General features: G+C 44.4%; 1 long non-coding RNA gene across 1 annotated transcript; it reads left to right on the top strand.

The window, feature by feature from the left end:
- Positions 1-6,582: 6,582 nt before the first annotated feature.
- Positions 6,583-16,615, top strand: LOC134731608 (uncharacterized). Its single transcript, XR_010114027.1, has 2 exons — positions 6,583-6,863; positions 8,531-16,615. It is a non-coding gene; the product is annotated as an uncharacterized lncRNA (long non-coding RNA).
- Positions 16,616-26,608: the final 9,993 nt, after the last annotated feature.

Genomic DNA, 26,608 nt, shown 5'->3' with positions numbered 1-26,608 from the left:
GAGAGATGTATTTCCTATAAAGGGTTGCAGCTTGCAGGGCTGTCCTTCTGACAGGCTGGGAAGCATAGCCTCCAGCCAGAAGCCAGAAACAGATGCTTCAAGGAGGAGGTAAAGGAAATAGTAATTTATGCTGAGTGGAATGGCCAAATACATTTATTTAATAACCTCTAGGAGGAGTCATGAATATTTATGGAAGGAGAAATGCATGCATGTGCAATTGAGTTTCTTCCTTCTTCATGGGTCCCATGTACAAAAAATGGCAGTGTTAGCATGATCCCAGGGTGGAATTTTCAGCCCTCTGATATTAAAATGTGAAGCAGAGGACATGAAAACTCGCTCTGTGCATCCTCTGTACACTGGCCAGAACCTCTCCGTCATGGGTGGTCTCTTATCAGGCAAGAAAGGAGAGGCTGACATCAGTGGTGGAGCCTTTGAAAGGGCTGGTTTCTGTTAAATCCTTAGGGAAGAAAGCCTCATCATGGTTAGCAAAGGGGGGGTATAATGATGTGTAACTGACCCCCATCATCCCATCCTAGCAAAGCTGAGAACTCAGTTTTGAAAGTTACTCTGGGGTCCCCTCAGCCAAGAGTGGGTCTGTTCAGTCAGTTGGGAGCTTAGGATTTCATTTTCATTTGTCAGTGCTAATGGGAAAGAGTGTGCTGTCTCCATGGCAGCAGAATTTGCAAGAAACTCCTTGGATGGGGTTAATGGCAGTTGTATTTTTCTGGGAGCTCTGCTTTAATTGGATAAAGTAAGTTCTGGTAAGATTTCTTCCTTTATCTTCGGTATCTCAAATGTTTTCATTTACATAATCTTTATAACAGCTTTTAATGTCTGAGTGGATTCCCACACAGTCATCTATTGTAAGACTTTCTGATTCCTTTTTTTTCCTTTGGTCATTATGAATAGGGCTTCTGTAAGTAATTGCGTGGTAGCTTTTGTTTGGAAATAACATCAAAATAGTTGTCAGAATACTTAGGAATGTGATTTTTGGATTGTAAGGTGAGACTTGTTTAGCTTTAGAAAAAACTGCCCAACTTGTAATGGGGAGGAAAAAAGTTTTCTATGTTTTTGGAATTCTTAGATGGGACCCTCTGTAAAAACTGACAGATTAAAATGAGAAAAACAGAAAAGTTTAAAAACATGTATACCTTATGGATACATGGGAGATACTCACAGAAAAATGAGTAAATCTCCCACAGGTGACTTTCAGTTCAAGCATAAATACTATCTTTAACTTAAAGAAAGAAGATTTGAGGTGCAGTAGTGGGGAGTTAACCAGCAAAAGCACAGTAGACAAGGGTAAGGTTTGTTATACAGAGTTAAGTCCATGCGTTCTCCATTGATAAGACTCTTTAGTGATTTAGTTATCCTTCTCTTCTTGGTGTCAAGAGAGGTAGCTTTTAAATGGGGATTTCCTTGATAGATGTAAATTTTCCTTACACAAGTGTAACTTCTACTTTGTTTTCAGAACTTCCTTTGTTAGAATTTTTTTTTTCAAAATAATCAGCTTGGAATAATTCTTTTTTTTTTTTTTTGTTTTTTTTTTTTTTGAGATGAAGTCTTTTTTTTTTTTTTTTATTATACTTTAGGGTTTTAGGGTACATGTGCACAATGTGCAGGTTTGTTACATATGTATCCATGTGCCATGTTGATTTCCTGCACCCATTAACTCGTCATTTAGCATTAGGTGTATCTCCTGATGCTGTCCCTCCCCCCTCCCCCCACCCCACAACAGTCCCCGGAGCGTGATGTTCCCCTTCCTGTGTCCATGAGTTCTCATTGTTCAATTCCCACCTATGAGTGAGAACATGCGATGTTTGGTTTTTTGTCCTTGCGATAGTTTACTGAGAATGATGTTTTCCAGTTTCATCCATGTCCCTACAAAGGACACGAACTCATCATTTTTTATGGCTGCATAGTATTCCATGGTGTATATGTGCCACATTTTCTTAATCCAGTCTATCGTTGTTGGACATTTGGGTTGGTTCCAACTCTTTGCTATTGTGAATAGTGCCGCAATAAACATACGTGTGCATGTGTCTTTATAGCAGCATGATTTATAGTCCTTTGGGAATATACCCAGTAATGGGATGGCTGGGTCAAATGGTATTTCTAGTTCTAGATCCCTGAGGAATCGCCACACTGACTTCCACAATGGTTGAACTAGTTTACAGTCCCACCAACAGTGTAAAAGTGTTCCTATTTCTCCACATCCTCTCCAGCACCTGTTGTTTCCTGATTTTTTAATGATGGCCATTCTAACTGGTGTGAGATGGTATCTCACTGTGGTTTTGATTTGCATTTCTCTGATGGCCAGTGATGAGGAGCATTTCTTCATGTGTTTTTTGGCTGCATAAATGTCTTCTTTTGAGAAGTGTCTGTTCATGTCCTCTGCCCACTTTTTGATGGGGTTGTTTGTTTTTTTCTTGTAAATTTGTTTGAGTTCATTGTAGATTCTGGATATTAGCCCTTTGTCAGATGAGTAGGTTGCAAAAATTTTCTCCCATTGTGTAGGTTGCCTGTTCACTCTGATGATAGTTTCTTTTGCTGTGCAGAAGCTCTTTAGTTTAATGAGATCCCATTTGTCGATTTTGGCTTTTGTTGCCATTGCTTTTGGTGTTTTAGACATGAAGTCCTTGCCCACGCCTATGTCCTGATGGTATTGCCTAGGTTTTCTTGTAGGATTTTAATGGTTTTAGGTCTAACATATAAGTCTTTAATCCATCTTGAATTAATTTTTGTATAAGGTGTAAGGAAGGGATCCAGTTTCAGCTTTCTACATATGGCTAGCCAGTTTTCCCAGCACCATTTATTAAATAGGGAAGCCTTTCCCCATTTCTTGTTTTTGTCAGGTTTGTCAAAGATCAGATAGTTGTAGCTATGTGGCATCATTTCTGAGGGCTCTGTTCTGTTCCATTGATCTATGTCTCTGTTGTGGTACCAGTACCATGCTGTTTTGGTTACTGTAGCCTTGTAGTATAGTTTAAAGTCAGGTAGCGTGATGCCTCCAGCTTTGTTCTTTTGGCTTAGGATTGACTTGGCGATGTGGGCTCTTTTTTGGTTCCATATGAACTTTAAAGTAGTTTTTTCCAATTCTGTGAAGAAAGTCATTGGTAGCTTGATGGGGATGGCATTGAATCTATAAATTACCTTGGGCAGTATGGCCATTTTCACGATATTGATTCTTCCAACCCATGAGCATGGAATGTTCTTCCATTTGTTTGTATCCTCTTTTATTTCATTGAGCAGTGGTTTGTAGTTCTCCTTGAAGAGGTCCTTCACATCCCTTGTAAGTTGGATTCCTAGGTATTTTATTCTCTTTGAAGCAATTGTGAATGGGAGTTCACTCATGATTTGGCTCTCTGTTTGTCTGTTATTGGTGTACAAGAATGCTTGTGATTTTTGTACATTAATTTTGTATCCTGAGACTTTGCTGAAGTTGCTAATCAGCTTAAGGAGATTTTGGGCTGAGACAATGGGGTTTTCTAGATATACAATCATGTCATCTGCAAACAGGGACAATTTGACTTCCTCTTTTCCTAATTGAATACCCTTTATTTCCTTCTCCTGCCTGATTGCTCTGGCCAGAACTTCCAACACTATGTTGAATAGGAGTGGTGAGAGAGGGCATCCCTGTCTTGTGCCAGTTTTCAGAGGGAATGCTTCCAGTTTTTGCCCATTCAGTATGATATTGGCTGTGGGTTTGTTGTAGATAGCTCTTATTATTTTGAGATACGTCCCATCAATACCTAATTTATTGAGAGTTTTTAGCATGAAGGGTTGTTGAATTTTGTCAAAGGCCTTTTCTGCATGTATTGAGATAATCATGTGGTTTTTGTCTTTGGTTCTGTTTATATGCTGGATTACATTTATTGATTTGCGTATGTTGAACCATCAGCTTGGAATAATTCTTAAGCCGAAGGGACATATATTGGGGTTGCATATTCTGGTTTCCTACCATTATATTTTGGGGTGGCATATTTTGGTCTTACACACTGTGTTCCACCAGCAATGAAAAGAGTTCTTGTTTTTTCTCCAGCAATTTGTCATTTTTTAAAGAGTTTAGCAGTTCTAAGATATATAGACCAGCTGTGCTATCTCATTGTGGTTTTCAGTTCTCTATTATGTTGAGTATCTTTTTGTATGTTTACTTGGCATCTGTAGGTCCTCTTTGGTGAGGTGTCTGTTCAGATCTGTGTCATTTTTAATTGGGCTGTTTAACTTATTGTTTAGTTTTAACAATTTTTATATATTTTGAATACAAATTCTGAGATCTGTATTTTGCAAATATTTTCTTCAATATGTGGCTTTTCTTTTTGTTCTCTTAACAAGGTCTCTTCCAGAGTATAAACTTTGAATATTAAGAAATCCACATTGTCATTTCTTCTGTGTATATCAACCTTTTCTGTCAGTTGTTAAAATTCATTACCAAACCCAAAGGCACATAGCTCTTCTATAGTTTCTTCTAGAAATGGTATAGTTTTAGATTTTTAGTGTAAGGATGATTTTGAGTGATTATTTGTGTAAGTTGTAAAGTTTTCATCTACACGGATGTCATTTCTTATGGCTTCCAATTAATCATTCCCTATTTTTGGGAAGGACACAGGATAGTGGGCTCCGTTAGAATAGATAGCTAGACATGAACAGGAGGGGGAGCTCCTGAAAAAGGGAAAGCCTGGGAAGGCTCTCCTGGAGGGACCACCAAAAATTCACGTTAGTAGCATCTCTAGTGCTGGAGTGGATGGGCACTTGTCAATTGTGGGTAGGAGGGAGAAGAGGTACCTATGCAGAAAGAAACACCCTAGAACTCTTCTTAAGATGCCCCAATCATCATTCATTCTGCAATAAAAATGTCAGAATATTGCTAGGTACATGCTGATAAGAACAACAAAGGGGACATTCTTAAGAGAAACCTGGCACCATAAGTACAGATTAGGGCAGAGAAGGACATTCAAAAGAGATGGGCAGGTGCAGTAGGTACAAAGATGACCGCTGTCAGCCGGCCTGTGATGGCGGGAAAGAGGCTGGTGCCAGAGTGGATTTGGATTGATCACCACACATGTACCTCAACCAACAGCGAGGAGGTCCCACATGCCTAAGTGGGGCAAGTCGGGGACCTAAGGCAGTAGCAGGAAAACCAGACAAAGAAAACAGGCAGAGACTTGAGACAGAGGCAGGAATGTGAAGAAGTCTAAAATAAAATTCCCTGCACAGGACTCTTAGGCTGTTTTCACGCACGATCAGCCCACTCCACCCTATTTTTCTACAATAAGCTCTTCACACTGTATTTCTTTTGAATGAAGTTATCTGCCATCTTTGTACTGCCTCTTGGTGAAAATCTTTCCTCCAAGTTAGACAAGAACTGGGACATCAGCTCTCCCCAGTAATAGCTCCATTTCAGTTTGAATTTACAGAACTGATGGGGTTTAATAACTGGCACTCTGACTTTAAGTGGTGCAGGAGGTGGCCAGTAGCGGACCCCAGCCGTCACACCGGGAGCAAGAGGGCCCTGCATAGTCCCCATCTGCCTGCAGGTGGCATGCTGCCATGACACTGCCAGCAAGAGGGCCTAGCAGTGTCCCCAGCTGCCAGCAGGGGTATACGACGACTACACTGTGAGCAAGAGGGCCCTGCAGTGTCCTTAGCTGCCAACAGGTGGCACACGGGCACCACAACATGAGCAAGAGGACCCTGCAGTGCCCTGGTTGCCAGCACGGGGCGTGCTGCCACTACACTGGGAACAAGAGGATCTTGTAGTGTCCGCAGGTGCCAGAAGAGGGCTTGCCCGCACTACACTAAAAGCAAGAGGGCACTAAAAGCAAGAGGGCCCAGCAGTGTCCCCAGCTGCCAGCAGGGGAGCCAGCCGCCACTACACTTGGAGCAGGAGGGCCCAGCAGTGTCCACAGCTGCCAGCACGCGAGCATGCTGCCACTACACTGTGAGCAAGAGGGCCCTGCAACGTCCCTAGCTGCCAGCAGGCGGCGTGCTGCCACTATACTGTGAGGAAAGGGGCCCTGCGTGTCCCGCCGCCAGCAGGGGGCGCTGGCCACCAGTGTAAGCAAGAGGGCGCTGCAGTTGCCCTAGGCGCCAGCAGGAGGCGCAGAGGCACAGCAACGTGAGCAAGCAGGTCCTGTAGGGCCCGGCTTTTCAGATTACTGAGGTTCCACCCATCTCCGCGCCGCACCCCCGGCGACGTGAGTCTCTCTGCCTGCACCGCGTCCACCCCCGCCCCCCGCCCGGCGGCGTGTGAATGTGCACCTGTGTGCCTGCAACGCTCCCCCCAACCCCAGGCCCGGCGGCGTGCATGTCTGCGCCTGCGCCGCACCCGCCCCACCGGCGACGCGCCGCTGTGCATCTCTGCCCTGCGCCACGCCTCCCCACGGGGGCCGGGCTGCCGCGCATCTCTGCACCTGCGCCGCGGAGCGACGGCCCGCCGCCCCTCTCTGAGCCCGCGCGGGTCCGCCGCGCCTCTCTGCGCCTGCGCTGCGGAGCGACGGCCCGCCGCGCTTCTCTGCGCCTGCGCTGGCGCGGTGCGACGGCCCGTCGCGCCCCTCTGCGCCTGCGCGGGCGCGGTACGCCACTTTGCGAGGACGGAGCTGCGTTTGCTGCAGCACAGACCCAGAGGGCATCGCGAGGGCGGAGCTGCATTCTCCTCTGCACAGACTCCGGGGTACTGCGAAGGTGGAGCAGTGTTCTTCTCAGCACAGACCTGGGCGTGCGGGCCAGGGACACCGCGAGGGCGGAGCTGCGTTCTGCTCAGCACAGACCTGGGGGACAGCGCAAAGGCGGAGCACCATTCTCCTCAGCACAGACGTTGGGGGCCCTACCTCGCTTTGGGATAACTCGGGGCAGCATCGACGGTGAGTAAAATCCTTCCTGTTTGCAGCCCTGAATAATCAAGTTCAGAGACCAGTTAGAAGGGTTCAGTGTGCAAAATGGGAAACCAAAAGCCCCTCTGAATCCTGCCCACCAAAGTTCTCCCAAGCGAAGGCAAGGGGCCACAGTGCCAGGTCCACACTGCAGCTTCGAAACACAAATGCAGCACTGCTAATGCAGACATGACACCCAAAATATGACACCGACATTACTCATGTCACAAGCACCTGTAATGCTAATGCACTGCCTCAATAAAAAAAATTAATGTAAGATTGGCAATCCCCATGCTGCTGTGCAGTCCTCACACAGTAATCGTAATAATCCACATTAACAAAGTACATACAAACTTAGTAAGGAACCTAGGGTTAGGATTAGAGTTGTCGTCAGGGCCCAGGTTAGGGTTAGGGTTGGGGTTGGGGTTGCGGTTGGGGTTGGGGTTAGGGTTAGGGTTAGGGGTTAGGGTTAGGGGTTAGGGATTGGGGTTAGCGTTAGGGTTAGGGTTAGGGCTTAGGGTTAGGGCTTAGGGTTAGGGCTAGGGGTTAGGGTTAGGGTTGGGGTTGGGGTTGCGGTTGGGGTTGGGGTTAGGGTTAGGGTTAGAGTTTGGGTTGGGTTAGGGTTAGGATTGGGGTTAGGGTTAGGGTTAGGGGTTAGGGTTAGGGGTTAGGGTTAGGGTTAGGGGGTAGTGTTAGGGTTGCAGTTGGGGTAGGGTTAGGGTTAGGTTGGGGTTGGGGTTAGGGATTAGGGTTAGGGCTAGGGTTAGGGTTAAGGGTTGGGGTTGTGGTTAAGGGTTAGGGTTAGGGTTATGGTTAGGGTAGAGTCGGTTTAGGGTTAGCGTTAGGGTTAGCATTCTAATTGCAACCTGGGAGAGGAGGACATGACACCCAATATCTCAAGGAGTAGAAACATCCTTGTGATACTGTTCTTAATCTTCAGGGTGGAAGAGGATGATATTACTCGAATACAGACAGGTGTACGTCCTCTGTACAAAGCTGGTGTACACCCGTCTGTGCAATAGTTGACAGTTTCCAGAGGGGTAGATGATATTAGTCACAATGTGGTAAACAGGCTTTGAGTCCACCGCGGGTCCTAAGAGCCAGGGTGGCAGAGGGGCTGGCTGTTACGCCTCGCCCCCCTGCGATGGGGATCCTCCACCCCGTGGAGATTCTATTCGGATCAGTATCGTCAGGTGGGTGTACACCTATTGCGATATTGAAAGTAATACCCTGCTCTCTCCGTCCCTGGACATTAGGAACACTATCGCAGGTGGGGGTACACCCACTGCGGTATTAGGAGTCATATTAGTATTACTTGTTACTCATTTACAAGTCACGTTAATATGAATTACCAATATTAATGTTAAGAAATAATTGCTAATGAAAAGTTTTTGGGTTATTAATATTAATTATTAGGAGCTAATATTACTGTGTTCTAATGAATATGATCAGCCCCAGTTATTAATATCAGGCGTTATTAATAGTTAATATTAATAATTTATTGTTATCGTCAGTATGACTCTTGAGTATTAATTATCATTGTTATCGATATTGAATTTAAAAATTATACGATCAGTTATTAGTATTGATAATTATTAATATCAATTAATAATTGATATTATTAATTTTGATAAGTAATATTGCGACCTTCCTCACAGTATTATTGGGAGTCATATCATCCTGTGGCCCTGAGGAGAGAAGGCATTTCTCTGTCTCCTGTCTCTGAAGAGGAGGAGGAAGTAAAAGTTGAAAACCAAGAAGATTGAAGTCAGTGGCAAGACCAGCCGCTGCCACTGATGAGCCGAGGTGAAAAGATGAACCCCCCCTCCGCCACTCTAAGCACATGTGCTCTGAATCCATCGGGACCCTTTCAGGTGGAAACTCTTAGAGTTGTAAGCCCTGAGAAAAGGCCTAGGAAGTCTGTCTTCCTTCGGGGCGCTCGGCTCTTAAGACGCGAGTCTGCCAATGCCCCCGGCCGATTAAAAGGAACTTCTTCCTTCTTGAATCCGGCGTCTGAGGGGTTTTGTCCGCGGCTCGTCCTGCTCCACTTTTTGGTTCACATGACCAGGAATCGAACCTGGGCCGCGGCGGTGAGAGCGCCGACTCCTAACCACCAGACCACCTGGGAACTTCAAACTTCATGGGAAATAGATTGCCCAACATTAGAAGTGGGTTGGCCGTCAGAATTAAGCCTGGACAGGTCCCTTGTTTCTCAAGTGTGGCACAAGGTAACTGGGAAAGGATACCTAGACCGCTTCCCATACATAGACACTTGGTGACAGCTGGTGCTAGACCTCCCAGAGTGGCTAAGAGGGCAGGCAGCAGCAATACTAGTAGCCAAGGGACAGACAGCTAAGGAAGGATCCCGCTCCACCCGCCCAGGGAAATCAACTCCTCAAGTTCTGTTCGACCCAACGTCAGAAGATCCATTGCAGGAGATGGCACCAGTGATCCCAGTGGTGCCCTCCCCTTACCAGGGAAAGAGGCTCCCCACTCTTGAGCCCACAGTGCTTGCGCCTCCGCAAGACAAGCATATCCCTAGGCCACTCAGAGGAGACAAGAGAGGAGATGATGCCTCGGGAGAAACCCCTCCCTTGGCAGCTCGTTGACGACCCAAAACGGGGATACAGATGCCCCTGACAGAGAAGTGGTATACTGGGATAGATGAGCATGGTCACGTGGTGAAGAGGCGTGTTTTTCTCTACCAGCCCTTCACCTGTGCCGACCTTCTCAACTGGAAAAACCATACCCTGTCCTATACTGAAAAGCCACAAGCTCGTATTGATTTGCTCCCAACTATTATCCAGACCCACAACCCCACCTGGGCTGATTGCCACCGGTTGCTCATGTTCCTCTTTCACAGAGATGAAAGGCGGAGAGTGTTCCTAGCAGCAACTAAGTGGCTAGAGGAACATGCAGCAGCTGATTATCAAAACCCCCAAGAGTATGGAAGGACCCAGTTACCAGGAACCGGCCCCCAGTGGGACCCAAATGAAAGAGAGGATATGCAAAGGCTAAACCGAGACAGGGAAGCTCTCTTGGAAGCATTCAAGAGGGGAGCTCAGAAGGCCACAAACGTTAACAAGGTCTCTGAGGTCATTCGGGGAAAAGAAGAAAGTCCAGCACAATTCTTTTTTGTTTTTTTTTTTTTTTGAGATGGAGTCTTTCTCTGTCCCCCAGGCTGGAGTGCAGTGGCGCGATCTCAGCTCACTGCAAGCTCCACCTCCTGGGTTCACACCATTCTCCTGCCTTAGCCTCCCAAGTAGCTGGGACTATAGGCGCCCGCCAACACGCCCAGCTAATTTTTTTGTGTGTTTTTAGTAGAGACGGGGTTTCACCGTGTTAGCCAGGATGGTCTCGATCTCCTAACCTTGTGATCCGCCCACCTCAGCCTCCCAAAGTGCTGGGATTACAGGCTTCAGCCACCGCTCCTGGCCAATTCCAGCACAATTCTATGAGAGATTGTGTGAGGCCTATCGTATGTATACTCCCTTTGATCCCGATAGCCCTGAAAATCAGCACATGCTTCACATGGCTTGAGTCCGTCAAAGCGCAGAAGACATGAGAAGAAAACTGCAGAAACAGGCTGGGCTTGCAGGGATGAATACATCACAATTATTAGAAAGAGCTAAGCAGGTGTTTGTAAACAGGGATGCAGTAAGCTGTAAGGAACACCGCACAGAGAATGAACGTCAGGCCCGGCGACACCGACCTGCCTGTTAGCTTCAGGAATCAGAGGGCTCCCCCCAAAGAGGCAAGGGAAGGGGGGCCCTGGGAAAGAAACTCAGCTTCGCTGTCAGAGTTGGCAGCGTAACCAGTGTGCTTATTGTAAAGAAATAGGACATTGGAAGAACAAATGCCCTCAGCTTTAAAGAAAACAAGGTGACTCAGAGCATGAGGCCCCAGACAAGGAGGAAGGGGCCCTGCTCAACCTGGCAGAAGTGTTCTTGGACTGAGGGAGAGTGGGCTCAAGTGTCGCCAAAGAGGCTATGGTCAGAATGACAGTCGGGGGTAGAGGCGTTGATTTTCTCGTAGATACCGGTGCTGGACATTCGCTATTAACCGCCCCGGTCGCCCCCTTCTCCAGAAAGACTATTGACATCATTGGAGCCACAGGGGTTTCAGCAAAGCAAGCTTTTTGCTTGCCTGGGACTTGCACTGTTGCAGGACATACAGTGACTCATCAGTTTTTGTCCATGCCTGACTGTCCCTTGCCCTTGTTGGGGAGGGACTTGCTTAACAAGCTGAGAGCCACTGTCTCTTTGACAGAGCATGGCTCTTTGCTGCTAAAGCTACCCAGAACGGGAATCACTATGACCCTTATGGTCCCCGGAGAGGAGGAATGGAGACTTTTCTTCACTGAACTGGGCCAAGAGAGAAGACCAGTTCCGGCTAAGCGGTGGCCAAGAGTAGGGGTGGAAGATAACCCTCCAGGGTTGATATGGGGAGTAATATCATCCTATCCCCTTTGGGATATTCGGAACCATATCCCAGGGGGGTGTCCACCCTCTGTGATATTGGGAGTAATGTCATCCTCTGTTTCCTTGGATATTAGACACAATATCACAAAAAGGTGTACACCCCCTGTGATACTGGGAGTAATATCATACTCTCCTTCCCTGGATATTAGAAAACAATATCATCAGGGCTGAACACCCCCTGCAATAATGGGAGAAATATTTTCTTTTTTTCTTCTTTTTCTTTTTCTTTCTTTCTTTTCTTTTTTTTGAGACAGAGTTTCACTCTTGTTGCCCAGGCTGGAGTGCGATGGCATGATCTCGGCTCACTGCAACCTCTGCCTCCCATATTCAGGCGATTCTCCTGTCTCAGCCTTCCGAGTAGCTGGGATTACAGGCATGTGCTACCACGCCCCATTCAGTTTTCTTTTCTTTTTTTTTTTTTTTTGTATTTTTAGTAGAGACATTGTTTCTCCATAATGGTCAGGCTGGTCTTGAACTCCCAACCTCAGGTGATCCGCCCGCTTCGGCCTCCTAAAGTGCTGGGATTACAGGCGTGAGTGACGGTGCCCATCCACCACTTAGCATTTTCATTTTACATTTGTTGAAGTCACAGATCTCTACACACATTGATTGCTGCTTTAGTCTACACTTACATATAAATAAAATGGGAAATAGAAAAGAATAAGATGGGCACAGTATCCCTAAAGTTTCACATTCCGAGACATTTTAAAAATATTTGCTTTTTTGAATTTTGTTTCAATGAAGAAACTGTGGTATACACACACTATGCGGTATTATCCAGCCTAAAAAGGCATAAAATCCTCTCCACTGCAGAAAAAATGGATGAGACTGCAGGGTCTGTATGTTAAGTGAAGTAAGGCAGGCACAGAATGACAGATATTACATGTCCTCACTTAGATGTGGGAACAAAAGAAAATCTTGGCCAGATGTGGTGGCTCAGGTCTGTCATCCCAGCACTTTGGGAGGCCAAGGCTGGCAGATCACGAGGTCAGGAGATCGAGACCATCCTGGCTAACATGGTGAAACCCCGTGTTACTAAAAATACAAAAAATTAGCTGGGCGTGGTGGCGGGCAGTTGTAGTCCCAGCTACTTGGGAGGCTGAGGCAGGAGAATGGCGTGAACCTGGGAGGTGGAGCTTGCAGTGAGCCAAGATCGTGCCACTGCACTCCAGCCTGGGCGACAGAGCAAGACTCCGTCTCATAAAAAAAAAAGAAGACAATGCAAAAAATTAGCCCAGCGTGGTGGCGTGTGCCTATAGTCCCAGCTACTCGGGAGGCTGAGGCACAAGAATCGCTTGAACCCAGGAAGCGGAGGTTGCAGTAACCCCAGATTGTGTCACTGCAGTCCAGCCTGTGCGACAGTGAGACTCCATGTAAACACAAAACAAAACAAAATGAAACAAAACCAAAAAACAAAACCAGATAGGCACTTCTGACACAGGCTGCAACATTGATGAACCTTGAAGACATTATCGTCAGTGAAATAAAGAAATCCCAAAAGGATAAACACGACCAGGCTCAGTGGCTCACACCTGTAACCCCAGCGCTTTGGGAGGCTGAGGCAGGTGGATCCCTTAAGGTCAGGAGTTCGAGAGCAGCCTGGCCAATATGCTGAAAGCTCGTCTCTGTTAAAAACACAAAAATTAGCTGGGCGTGGGTGCGCACGCTTGTAATCCCAGCTACTCGGGAGACTGGGGCACAAGAATCGCTCGAACCCATGATGTGGAGGTTACAGTGAGCCGAGATCACGCCACTGCACTCCAGCCTGGGCGACAGAGAAAGACTCTGTCCCAAAAAAAAAAAAAAAAACAGGAAAACAAATTCAACACGGTATGATTCCACTTCCATCAAGTGCCTAGAGTAGTTAAACTCATAGAGTTGCAAATCAGAATGGTGGCCCCCGGGGTGGGCAAGAGAGAGGAATGGAGAGTTTGGTGAATGGGTGCCATTTCCATTTTGAAAGATAAAACTGTTCTGGAGATGACGGTGGTGATGGTTGCTAAACAATGTGAAGGTACTTAATGTCATTCAACTGTCAACTGAAAAATAGTGGAAACTGTCAATGTTTATACCGGCCATTCTAGATGCAATCATTTCTATTTACAACTTTTCGTATTGATACGTGGTATATTTTCCCATAATAAAAGATTAAAATGAAAGCAGTTGGATCTTTAGAAAGGAAAGAAAGAAGCCAAGAATACACGAAAGCTTCCTCCTGATTACAGGAAGAGCCCCAAAGCTTCTACGGACACTCCCTTTTCTCTTCTTCTTCCTGCAGTCTTATGAGGGAATCTTTAGAGATTGGGGAGCTTGGGCGACTTTGGCTAATGAGCTCTGTGCCTTGAGCCCCCCAGGCCATAGAATAGTCAATACTCAGTCTGTGCCTCCAGCCCTGCAGTCTGAGGTTCCAGTCCTGGGGGCTCCACACCCGTCACCTGTATCAGGAGGCTCATGTCTCACCCTGTCTTCTTGCCAGCCTTGAGGACGGAGTCTGAGCCTCCATCGCGCACCACGCAGGGAGGACCATGGACCTGTTCTCCGCAGTCATGGCCCGGCAGGGGGGAAGGGCAGTTCAGCTGAGGGACGTTCGGGAGCCTCACTTTGTTTCCTCATCCTCAGGACAAACAGGACAGAGCGGTGGGCAGATGGGAGGAGACCAAGGTGCAACCTGTCAGCTCAGCAGACTGTGGAGTTTCTGTTCTTGCTTGTGGTGAGGGGGCCTCAGAAATCTTACTCAAACTTTTGCCTTCCTCCCCCACTGAGTTGTCCTTTTCATAGACACCTCACCCAAGATAGCAGGGAATGAGTCCCTCTAAACTATTCCCTAAGAACAACAAAGATGATGAAGGTGATGATGAGGATAAAGAGGATGAAGACAGACACCAGGGCATCATGAACCCTTACTGAGGGCTTCCTAAAGGCCAGGCTCTGAGCTCTGTGCTCTATGCAGCTTGTTTCATTTCATCTGCCTAGTTTCCCAGTTACGAGTGCACATTTCATGATGATTTTACGGACTAGAGAAGGAGCAACGCATTTTCATAGGACTTGTACCAGATCACGAAGTCAAAAAGGGTGAAGTCCAATTTGAACCAGGCAGTCTAAGTCCGGACACATGGCATTTGTCCTATCCTCTCCCTGCATCCAACCTGCCCTCTCAAATCCTTGTCACTCAGGCCGATGCCCCTGCTCACTGTGCCCTTCCCTTTGGGGGTTCCTTGTAGACCACAGCTAGACCAGTGGGTGCCACAATCACTGTGTCAAGTAGAGAAAGGGCAGCTGAGATCACATCAAAGGTTCCAGAAAGAATGGGCACAGGATCATTCGGGACGCATCTCTTCCTTGCCCCTGTTCCTGGCTCTCCTTACAGCTCTCGACTGCCTCAAAGGAGTCATCGATTCGGAGTTTGGCTTCCATTCCTACTGAGGAAGATGGAAAGCGTTTCAAAAAATGCTCCTCAGACGTGCCCGTGGTTGAGACCTCTGAGCTCTGCTTACAACTTTTGGAAGCTGGGCGCGGTAGCTCACACCTCTAATCCCAGCACTTTGGGAGGCTGAGGCAGGCGAATCACAAGGTCAGGTGTTCGAGACCAGCCTGGGCAACACGGGGAAACCCCGTCTCTACTAAAAATAGAAAAAAAGGAGCCGGGCGTAGTGGCGGGCACCTGTCCTCTCAGCTGCTCAGCAGGCTGAGGCAGGAGAATAGCTTGAACCTGGGATGCGGAGGCTGCAGTGAGCCGAGATCACTCCACTGCACTCCAGCCTGGGCCACAGAACGAGACTCCGTCTCAAAAAGCAAAACGCAAACCACAACTTTTTGAGAGTTGGAAGACCGTGAAGTAGAGTACCCTGGACTTAGAGTCTGGCCATGAATTTGGAATACCACCCTTTCTACTTCTCTGTATGGCAGGCGGTGAGATGTCCATCCTCTGAGACTCAGCACTCTCATCTGAGCTGATTTCTAGGTGATCTAATGGAAGCGAGCCATGATGAAACCGATCGTGGGTGCCCGCTGCGTGATCTCTCTGTGATGGATGCGGAAAGTCAAGGCAAAGTGAATCTCCCATACGTTCGTTACTATTTTAAGCTTCAACTCCATACAGTTCAATGGAAATATCCCCTGACCTGAAGTTCCGTTTTCCCTGCATTCCAGACAGGACATTTTCTTTTGTCCTTATCTCAGTAAGTACTGAGTATTGTGAGAGGAACAAGTGAGTCTCTGTTGTTTCTGATTCCCCAGAGCCTGTATCTTGCTTGGCACAGAAGAGGTAGCAAAAGTCAAAATCTATGTTAATTCTTGAATTGACACTTCCTTGGTTCACAACAATTGGCTGTCATCAGTGTGACTTCGACTTACTTGATTCTTTTTGTTTTTTGTTTTTTGAAACGGAGTTTTGCTCCCGTTGCCCAGGCTGGAGTGCAGTGGTGTGATCTCGGCTCACCGTAGCCTCTGCCTCCCAGGTTCAAGCCAGTCTCCTGCCTCAGCCTTACGAGTAGTTGGGGCTACAGGCGCCCGCCGCCATACCGGGAGAAGTTTTTGTATTTTTAGTAGAGGCGGGGTTTCACCATGTTGGCCAGCATGGTCTTGATCCCCTCACCCCGTGATCCGCCCTCCTCGGCCTTCCAAAGTGCTAGGATTACACGCATGAGCCACCGCATCCAGCCGAACTTTCTGATGAAAACTCTAAGTCCACCAAAGCTAAGGACAGGAGTTGTAGCTGACGTGAATTTTCAAAGAAGACCCACCGATTTGAGGAAGCAATTACTCTCCTGCTGAAGGTGAAAAGTCAGAAAACGGAACGATGACATCACTAGGACCTAACCGGCATGTGGAACTAGTTTCTGCTTAGGAACTATCACCTTTCATTTCATTTCCAGCTGACATGGTCTCAGCTCTTGTTGCCCAGGCTGGAGTGCAATGGCTCGATCTCGGCTCACCGCAACCTCCGCCTCCCAGGTTCAAGCAATTCTCCTGCCTCAGCCTCCTGAGTAGCTGAGATTACAGGCATGCACCACTACGCCTGGCTAATTTTGTATTTTTAGTAGAGACGGGGTTTCCCCATGTTGAGGCTGGTCTCGAACTCCTGACCTCAGGTGATCCGCCTGCCTCAGCCTCCCAAAGTGCTGGGATTACAGGCATGAGCCACTGCGCCCCACCCGGTCTCAGCTGCTATTCAGTGTTTATAAATGTTCTAAATCAAGGGAATTTGTATCAATCTAGTAGAATAAAATAAAATAAAATATTTGAGTTCTTAATTTCCTTTAATTAGGATAACCTTTTTCTTCAAGTGAAGAGAACGGCTTTTTTACATATTTTTCTTTGGACAAGATAGGCTGTATTTTCTAGCAGTTATGCATTTGTTATATATGATGATCTGGTTCTTGGAACATTCTTGAATCTAGTGTCTCTAAGGCAGGCATGTACAGCAAGAAGTGAAGAACACAGAAATCAATGATGAAAGCATTAGAAGACAAGTGAGTTTGTCAGAACTGCAAAATATTGCTGAGCGTGGATTGCTCTGAAATCTGAAAACATTACTTGTGAATTGCTTCTATCCAAAATGCAGACACAATGCCGGGTGTTGGTTTACTTGTTTCCCATTTTTCAACCCCCTTTTCTAGGCAAAAGGTGTCCACACCATGCAGACCCACAGAATCTAACCGATGTCTCTAGATTCCTCCTCCTAGAACTCTCAGGGGATCTAGAACTGCAGCCGATCCTCACTGGGCTGTTCCTGTCCATGTGCCAGGTCACGGTCCTGGGGAACCTGCTCATCATCCTGGCCATCAGCCTGACTCCCACCTCCACACCCCCATGTACTTCTTCCTCTCCAACCTGTCCTCGCCTGACATGGGTTTCACCTCCGCCACGGTCCCCGAGACGATTGTGGACATCCAATCTCACGGCAGAGTCATCTCCTAGGCAGGCCGCCTGACTCAGATGTCTCTGCCATTTTTCGAGGCATGGAAGAGAGACACGCTCCTGAGTGTGATGGCCTATGACCGGTTTGTAGCCATCTGTCACCCTCTGTATCATTCGGCCATCATGAACCCGTGTTTCTGTGGCTTCCTAGTTTGGTTGTCTTTTTTTTTGTTTTTTTTTCTTCTCAGTCTTCTAGACTCCCAGCTGCACAACTTGATTGCCGTGCTAACGACCTGCTTCAAGGGTGCGGAAATTCCTAATTTCTTCTGTGACCCTTCTCAACTCCCCCATCTTGCATGTTGTGACACCTTCACCAATAACATAGTCATGTATTTTCCTGCTGCCGTATTTGGGTTCCTTCCCATCTCGGGGACCCTTTCCTCTTACTATAAAATGGTTTCCTGCATTCTGAGGCTTTCATCGTCAGGTGGGAAGTATAAAGCCTTCTCCACCTGTGGGTCTCACCTGTCAGTTGTTTGCTGAGTTTATGGAAGAGGCGTTGGAGGGTACCTCGGTTCAGATGTGTCCTCTTCCCCCAGAAAGGTTGCTGTGGCCTCAGTGATGTACACGGTGGTCACCCCCATGCTGAACCCCTTCGTCGACAGCCTGAGAAACAGGGATATTAAAGGTGTCCTGCAGCGGCCACACGGCAGCACGGTCCAATCTCCATATCTTTTTTATCTATTCCATTCCTTTTGTAGTGTGGGATAAAAAAGGCAGTCAGGTCAAATAAGAATGATAACACAGGGTGAACACCCACTGTGACATTAGGAGTAATACCTCCTTAGGATACAAAAAACACTGTCACAGAGTATACACACAAGGGGTCCACCCACTGTGATATTAGAAGCAATATCTCCCTATAATATGAAGAACAATATCACAGGGTGATTTCATTCCCGATGTTGGTAATAAAACAATGATAAACATTAAGATTAATAACTAATATTAAAAATGACATTAATAGTAATAATTCTAATCATGCATAATCCTCTCTTTAAAATAATCATTAATGATTAATAGCGTTATACTATGAATTAATATTACCATTGATAGTTATTAATGAGACTGATGTTTAATAATTCACAATATTATGACTCCTAACACCGCAGGAGGTGTACACCTCCCTGTGATATTGTTCCTAATATCCAGGGATGGAGAGCATGATATTAGTTTTAATATCGCAGTAGGTGTACACTCACCCTGTGACACTGATCCTAATATCCAGCGGGTAGAGTATGACATGACTGCAACATAGCAATGAATGTACAGCCACCCGGTGATATTGCTCCTAACATTCACGGAAGAAGCGTATGACGTTACTCCCAATATCGCAGGGAGTGTCCACCCCTTCTGTGATATTGTTCCTAGTATCCCAAGGGGGAGAGGATGATAATAATTCCAGCATCGCAGGCTGTGTTCACCCACTCTGTGATATTGTTATTAATATCGCAGGGAGTAGAAACACCCCTGTGATACTGTTCTTAATCTTCAGGGAGGAAGAGGATGATATTACTCGAATACAGACGGGTGTACGTCCTCTGTAGAAAGCCGGTGTACACCCGTCTGTGCAATAGTTGATAATTTCCAGAGGGGAAGATGATATTAGTCACAATATGGTAAACAGTCTGTGAGTCCACCACGGGTCCTAAGAGCCAGGGGGGCAGAGGGGCTGGCTCTCAGTCCCCACCTCGCGGGGGGCGCCTCGCCCCCCTGCCTCTCCCGCCCTGCATATTACGAAAAATATCACAGAGTGGGTGTACACCTCCTGCGATATGGGGGGTAATATCATCTTGTCTTCTTTTGGATAATAGGAACAATATCAGCCGGTTTGTACACTTTCTGTGATATTGGGAGTAATATCAACCTCTCTGCCTTGGAATATTAAGAACAATGTCACAGAATGGATGTACACCCCCTGCGATATTGGGAGTAATAGCAGCCTCTCCTCTCCGTGGATGTTCGGAGTCATATCCCAGGGTGGCTGTACACCTCCTGCTGTATGCACCCTATTTGTAATCTTTTATCCCTCGCCCCCCTCCCTATTAAATAATAGACAAAAAATAATGGGTTTAGAATAAATGAGTTCAAATTGTCAAACATGTGGGAAAATTGGAATCAGTTTCTGAGGAAAAGCAAAAAACTCAACAGAAATGCTCATAAAGCATCATCCCTTCATGGCTAGAGCTGCCAGGACACCAGAACACCAAAATCAGCTAGGGAAATTTTGTAGAAGTCCTAGATGTACTAATTGTTCTGTGAATACACAGAGATGTAATTATAACTGTTACCTGCATGTAGAGTAAAGATGAGAAGGGATTGGTCATGGTGGCAGCTACCTCAGGTGTTACAAGGCAGACGTGGTTCCAGGACAGTATGTTTCAGGGCAGAGGGGTCCTCGGAGGCTATTAGAAGCTGGTCATGGCACAGACATTGTAAGTCAGATGGTCTCATTACTTTCGATGACGAAACCAAAATTGCTTTTGCATCAGCCTAATACAACGGCCTGGCAAGAGCACAGGAAAAGTCCCTGTGGTGTTAGATGGAGACTTCTGATGCAGCACAATTCCTTCATCCCCTTCTCCAAAACCCCCTCTTCCAATTCCACTGAAGAGAAAATCTGATGGAAGTCTGGTGTAAGCAGGCTCAGATATATCTACCACTATAGATAGTAGAGGTGACTCACAAATCCAAGCCTATCAAATACATCACTAACAAATTACATGTTTAATTTTTTTTTGAAATTAGGGATCATGATATGAAAGTTATCAGAATCAAAACTGTCACTAATGTTTAAAAGGAAAACACCTGGACAAATAGATTCAGAGAAGGCCTTGAAGAGAGGGTTCTCATGCTTCTAGGCCTGATAACAAAAAGTATCACAAAATACCACAAAAACCACAACCTTGCACAAAGGCCATAGCAACCTTACACAAAATACACTTCTGTGAGGACATCTATCCAGCAACCACCTGCCCAACCTTCAACTGACATCGACCTTGTTGTTGATCTGTATAGTTGAAGATAACTATATCGAAACAATTACATAAGCCTCTTCATTTTTCCTTTATTTGTTTCTACTCCCCCGTGCTTCCAGGTTGATCGTTTTTCTGTTAAAGACCTTGTCTTCCTTCACCATTTGAATCTACATAGTTTCTTTTGTCAGGCATGTTCCCATTGCAATATCCTCCTCCCTAAGGTCTGTCTTTTTCCATCAGAGAGCCTTTCTCTGTTTTCTAGGTTTCCAATGAGAAGGGCTCTAAAGCATTTTTGTAAAATTTTTACTGTCTTCCTAGGAACGAATCATTGACTTACAGTATTGATATTGACTTATTTACATTTCTGGGGATGAGGAATTAAAGATTTCACAAATTTTCTTCTTGAGAAGATCCAAGTTTTCACGTGAGCAAAACTGAATATGTAAATTGATATGTAAATTATGCTGCAGATAATATAGTCAAATGTTTACTTGTATTTAATTTGTTACACATGGAAATTGCATATGTGAGATAATATACTAAGAAATTATCACATTTAATGAAATGCTTTAATCAAATTCCCGATTGAATTTTTGATATCAATATCTTTTTCTTTGTTTAATCCATCTTTAGAGTGAACAGGGCTGTCTAGGCCAAAGTCCTCACTTCTATCTACATTGTCTGAGTTACAGAACTTTTTGAATTTATTATGTTGTCACAGGAAGTTTCCTATTGCTTGTTTAAAGGAGTCTCTCTCAATATGATGCAGAATCCAAAAGCCCTGAAAGGCGTATATCCTGAGTTTCTGTTACCGGAGCCAAAGGTTGCCAATTTCTTGTAGATCCTGCTACAGTTAAACTTCATTTAAGTAATCATTAAAAGCTGCATTTATTCCCTCACTTGAAATTTTGATTTCACACTATTAGGACTAATTCTCTAAGTCTTTGCTAAGTAATGTTCCTCCTTTTCTTGTAGCTTCACTCTGATGATCTCTATATGCAACATCAATTGACATAAAGTACATTCGGGGCAAGAGAGTTTCCTTAAATATTACTTCGTTATTCAAAATAATCACAAAAGTACTCATCGTGGGAAAACTTGTGAGGATTCATATATAGGGAAATACTTTTTCTGAGGCATAATTCTGTAAAGAAATTCACCTTAATTTGAATATATATGGGAAAATATCCTTGTTCACTAGTAGTCTATATTCACTGTTTTCTTCCCTCATAGACCAGCCAGTTCACTATTATTCTCCAAATGATGTGTGCCTCTGTAGAGTCTAGGCTATCTGCATACCTAATTTTTCCCACAAATTACTGTTTTGAATTGCACTGAATTCAATTCAAGGGGATGTCATTTATAAACAGTGCAAATATACACTGCACAAGGGATCTTAGAAATTATATGCATGGTTTGATCCATAAGCTCATATGAGCGTGCAATGTCAACTTCTTTCATGTTTTTTTTAAAGCCACTTAAATTCTATTTTAAGCCACCATCTGTCTGTGCTCTTAGGGCAGTTAGCCTTAAATCATTTTAAGATGCTCCACCTCTAAGTACTGTGATAGTGATAGAGATGTCACCAGTCAGGTGTCCTAGGAAACTGACTCGGAGTTGGAGATTTGCATGCAAGGAAGTTGAAATGGATATTCCCAACACCTGCGAAGAGTGAAAGCAATAGGATTGGGCAGAGCAGGAAGCTGGCTGGAATGCAATCACTATCATGGCCGCAGCCCGCTCTACAGGGATCTTGGTGAGTTTACCTAATGACCTCAAATTGGAGCAAGCAAGCCAGGCCATTATATTTGTGTACCAAGCAGTTCTCGGATGTGGGATGCCTTGAGAAGGGACATGAACTTGGATGAAGGAACTTTACTGTGCTGTGAGTGTTGTTGCCAGGAGTCAGCTGTCAACACTCGCAGGAGACGGGGAATTATGCTTTAGTCACTGAGGTGGCACCTAGTGCCAGACCACAGCCTTGTTAAACAGAGCCAGAATTTGGAGGATGGATGGTGGGTTTAACATTTGGGGCTTGACATCTTGTCCCCACAAGCTGCTTCTGGCCTATTCCTTGTCCATTTCTGTGTGGCCTGTTTAGGCCCACCGGCTTCCTGCTTCTTCTTTACCATATCTGGAATGCAAAAGTCTACTCGTAATTTGGCCCATGGTCCCTTCTGCTTAGACATATCCTTGTAGCTATTTTTTTTAAAGATGACTAGGCCTTCTAGAATATTTCTAAGAAGCTGCCTAAGTCACCACTGCTACCAAGAGGCCTTTGCTTTTTCCTCTTCTTAACTATGGGAAAGGAAGGTAGGAATGTAGGGAGTGAGTATTTTCTAACCTGGAAAAAAGTCATTTTACCCTATATAATTTTTGTTAGCGACTTCCTTCTTTGCACTTACTCCACAATCTTTCCAAATTCTCCCAAATGCTCAAGCTTTTAAAAAACAAAAGACACAAATGATAGCAGGTTATTATTTTTTCCACCAAACCTTTTGTTTCTATTCCTTTACGTCAATGAGCTTAGAATAACTGCTCCTGAAACTGGGAAAGGGACTTGGGAAAAGAAAGAAAAAAAAAGCTCTCAAAGTTTAACATCACAAAACATTATAGTCACTGTTATTTTATATTTATTTATTTATTTATTTATTTATTTATTTATTTATTTTTGAGATGGAATCTTGTTCTGCCACCAGGCTGCAGTGCAGTGATGCAATCTCAGCTCACTGCAACCTCTGCGTCTTGGGTTCAAGTGATTCTCCTGCCTCAGCCTTCTGAGTAGCTGGGACTACAGGCGCCGCCACCACACCCAGCTAATTTTTGTATTTTTAGTAGAGATGGGTTTCACCGTGTTAGCCAGGATGGTCTCGATCTCCTGACCTTGTGATCCACCCGCCTCGGCCTCCCAAGGTGCTGGGATTACAGGCGTGAGCCACCGCGCGTGGCCTTGTTTCGTAATTTTTACATCATATATCCCCTGCGTTAGACCAAGAGCTTGTAAAAGCCAGAAGACATACACCATTTGTAGTTCAATTAGAGATGTTTACTGATAAAACTGATTCTTCCATCTGAGGGTGGTATTTGTAGTTACAGTAATGTAGATGACAATCTAAGTTATGTTCTATAAACTGTGTCACTGACATCTCAATCTACAGCTAACTTTAATTTTTTAGAAGCAGAGGAGTGGGTTGTATAGGTTTAGAAATACATCCATCAAGCTAGTTAAGTGAGATGGATTCAAACCTTCAACTCACTGGAATATTTACCAAATTGACTATTCATTCTCTAAAGGAGCCATATAAACAAGGTACTTTCTAAAATTCAAAATTATGTAAGGTTTTATTTCCTTTATATGCTGTTATGAATTGGATTGTAGAGGTTATAAGGTGAAATAAGATTACTTTTACAGTAAAACATACAACACATTGTCACAAGAGGGCAGCCTTTGAACATGAATTGCTTCTCAGGCATCCTTGAAATTTTGAGTTACTTTAATTCACACAACTAAATAATAAAACACTACAGAGGATCTAAGAAGATACTTTGACTTACGCATATTGTTACATTTTTATTACTGCTAGTGGAAGATGTAATCTATAAGGAAGGCAAGGGCTGAATTTGTTTTATGTAAAAAGACAAATTTCTTTGGGTTGTAGCTTTCAAACATCAAGATAGTAGGTCAATGTCTAAATGAGTGTATCAAAGTTCTCACACTAGCACATGTAAGTCCACCTCTTATCTACCCAAAATTCTAACCAAGCAAAGGCAAGGTGGAAGAACCAGACAAATATAAGTGCCTAGGATACATAATTGCCACTGGATTTTATGGTTTAGTTTTCAACCTGCCAAGTTTCTCTAAGAGACATGTTATTTGGAGAGGTTGCTAAAGTGTAATTGCATGATGTCTCTGTGTACGGTTGGTCTGGACCTCTCTCTGTCCAGTGGTTGCCCTCAACTGGTTAGAGCCACTTCTCTAAAGATCATGCTTATGTCCCTGGAGCAGTCCACAGCACTATCAATGTCTGACCTCCACCTTGTTCCAATTAATATTTCTGTACTTACTGAATTGGAAAACATACAGGTGTTTTCTGCCTGGTCACTTGTGGTTTTACAACACTCTCCCCCCCCCCCCCACCACTGCCCCAGGTGATTTTGATGCCAGCCAAAGTGTGAGAACTACTGGCAGCTGCTGGCAGAGAGCAACAAAGGCCCAAACCCTCTGCGCGATTTCAAGACCCGTATCTGCTTTTCAGATGTATGTCCTTCTCCTTTTCACAGCTGAGCCCACGCCTCCTCCCTCAGCACTTGCAGGCTATGCTGTCCAGCCTGTGTCCAGGATCAGTCCTGACGTAAGGCACGTGGGGTTTAAGGAGTTCTCTCTTCAATCTTGTTTCCGCACCATCTCTGACAGTTATATTCTAGTTGTAACCATGGGGCTTCCTCCTTTTGTTTCCAGCCCCATGCTCGTTTTCTCTATCACATTCTACCTTGTAATAACCTAAATCTTCTGGTGGGCAAGCTTCTTCCTCAATCCAATTTGTGTTTATGAGTTCCTGCTTTGGGGATTGGCTTCGTAATCCAGGTATTGCTACTGCCTTGAATGCGGAGACTGCATCCTTCTGTCTGGATTTCTTGAGTTTCTGGATCGTAAACCTTATTAGGGCCCCTTTTTCCTAGAATTGGAGCCTCTACTTTGTTCTTGCTACTTTAGTTCACCAGAAAGCGCGATCTCTGCCTAAATTTCAAAGTGTTGGCTTGTTTAAATATCCTTTTGTGAGACTTTTGTCTTCCTGTGGGGTGATTTTTACATCTTACATACAATTGCTAATCCTTTTATCTTGAATGTAATTGAAATACTTTAATCTGTGTTACCAGCAACAAGAACCCTTTTATGAGATGGAGAAGGCAGGTCAGTCTCATAACATGTGTCCCCCTCTGTGTGTTGAATTTATGTCAGAGCCAGGCTGTTTCCTACCTGATGTCTCTCACCAAATTGCAGTGTTTATGTCCTAGAAGGTGCCCAGTAAATTCTAGAGTTGATACAAGCTGTAATTTTAGAGAAATTCAATTAAGTTGCTTAATTTAAGCAAAAGTTGCTTAAATTAAGCAACTTAATTGAATTTCTCTAAAATTAAGCCCAAAGCAAGTAGAATTAGATTATATAAAACCTAATCAACTTTTTTTTTCTTTTTCTGAGGATGACCAAGATTTGGGCTTCAGTGACAACAGTTGTCCCCTAAATATTAATACTCAAAATCTAGAATCACCAGTACAATGTTGAATAGAGGTGACGAACACACACATCCTTTTCTTGTCCTAATCTGTGTGGTTTAAACATTGACGCTTTCACCATTAAATATAATATTGTTTATATGTTTTGTTGTGGATGCTTTCCATCACTTCGAGAAAATTTCTTTTTCTAGCTTGCTGAGAGTTTTTTCTTTTTTTAATCAGCAATAGATATTTCTCCAAATGAAATATCCAAATGATCAACAAGTACATGAAAAAGATGCTCAGCATCACTAATCATCAGGGAAATGTAATTCAAAACCACAGAGATATTGCCTCAAGCCTGTTAGAATGGTCTTATTAAAAGAAAAAGATAATGAGTGTTAACAATGGGGAGAAATTGGAACACTTGTACAGTGTTTCTGGGAATGTAAAACTGTGCAGCCTCTATGGAAAGCTGTACGGTGGCTCCTCAAAAAAATTAAGAAAGTAGAACTACTATATGATCTGGCAATCTCACTTCAGGTTATTTATCTGAAAGGATTGAAATTGGGATGATTCTCTGATTCTCAGGCTCATTGCAGCATTATTTACACAAATCAAAATGTGGGAATAAGGTTAATGTCTATTGGCAGATCAATAGATAAAGAAAATGTGGTATATTCATGCAACGGAGTATTATTCAGCTTTAAAAACAGAAAGCCCTGCAATATGCAACATGGATGAACCTAGAGGACATTAATGCTAAGTAAAGGAAATCAGTCACAGAAGGACAAACTGTGTGATTCCACGTGTATAAAGTATCTAAGATAGCCAAATTCATTAGAATCACAGATTAGAATGGTGATAGCTCTTTAAGCTGAAATCTGTTTTGCATTCCTGGGTTTTGCAGTTTTGGTATCAGAATTCTGACTCATAAAACAAGTTTGGAATTTCCCCCTTCTTTATTTCTGAAATAATTTAAACATTTTATTTTTTTAAAATGTTTGAAAGAATTCACGAGCAAAACTCTTTGGATCTGGAGTTTGCTTATTTTTTTATTTTCTTTAGTTTTATGTTTTTATGTGCAATTATTTGACAATTAATTACTTTAATAAATGTCAATTCATATGTTCCATTTAATCTT

Source organism: Symphalangus syndactylus, chromosome 10 (genome assembly GCF_028878055.3).
Source record: "Symphalangus syndactylus isolate Jambi chromosome 10, NHGRI_mSymSyn1-v2.1_pri, whole genome shotgun sequence".
NCBI classification, from domain to species: domain Eukaryota; kingdom Metazoa; phylum Chordata; class Mammalia; order Primates; family Hylobatidae; genus Symphalangus; species Symphalangus syndactylus.
The sequence above is the reverse complement of the archived record's forward strand: the minus strand, read 5'-3'. Positions and strand labels throughout refer to the sequence as shown.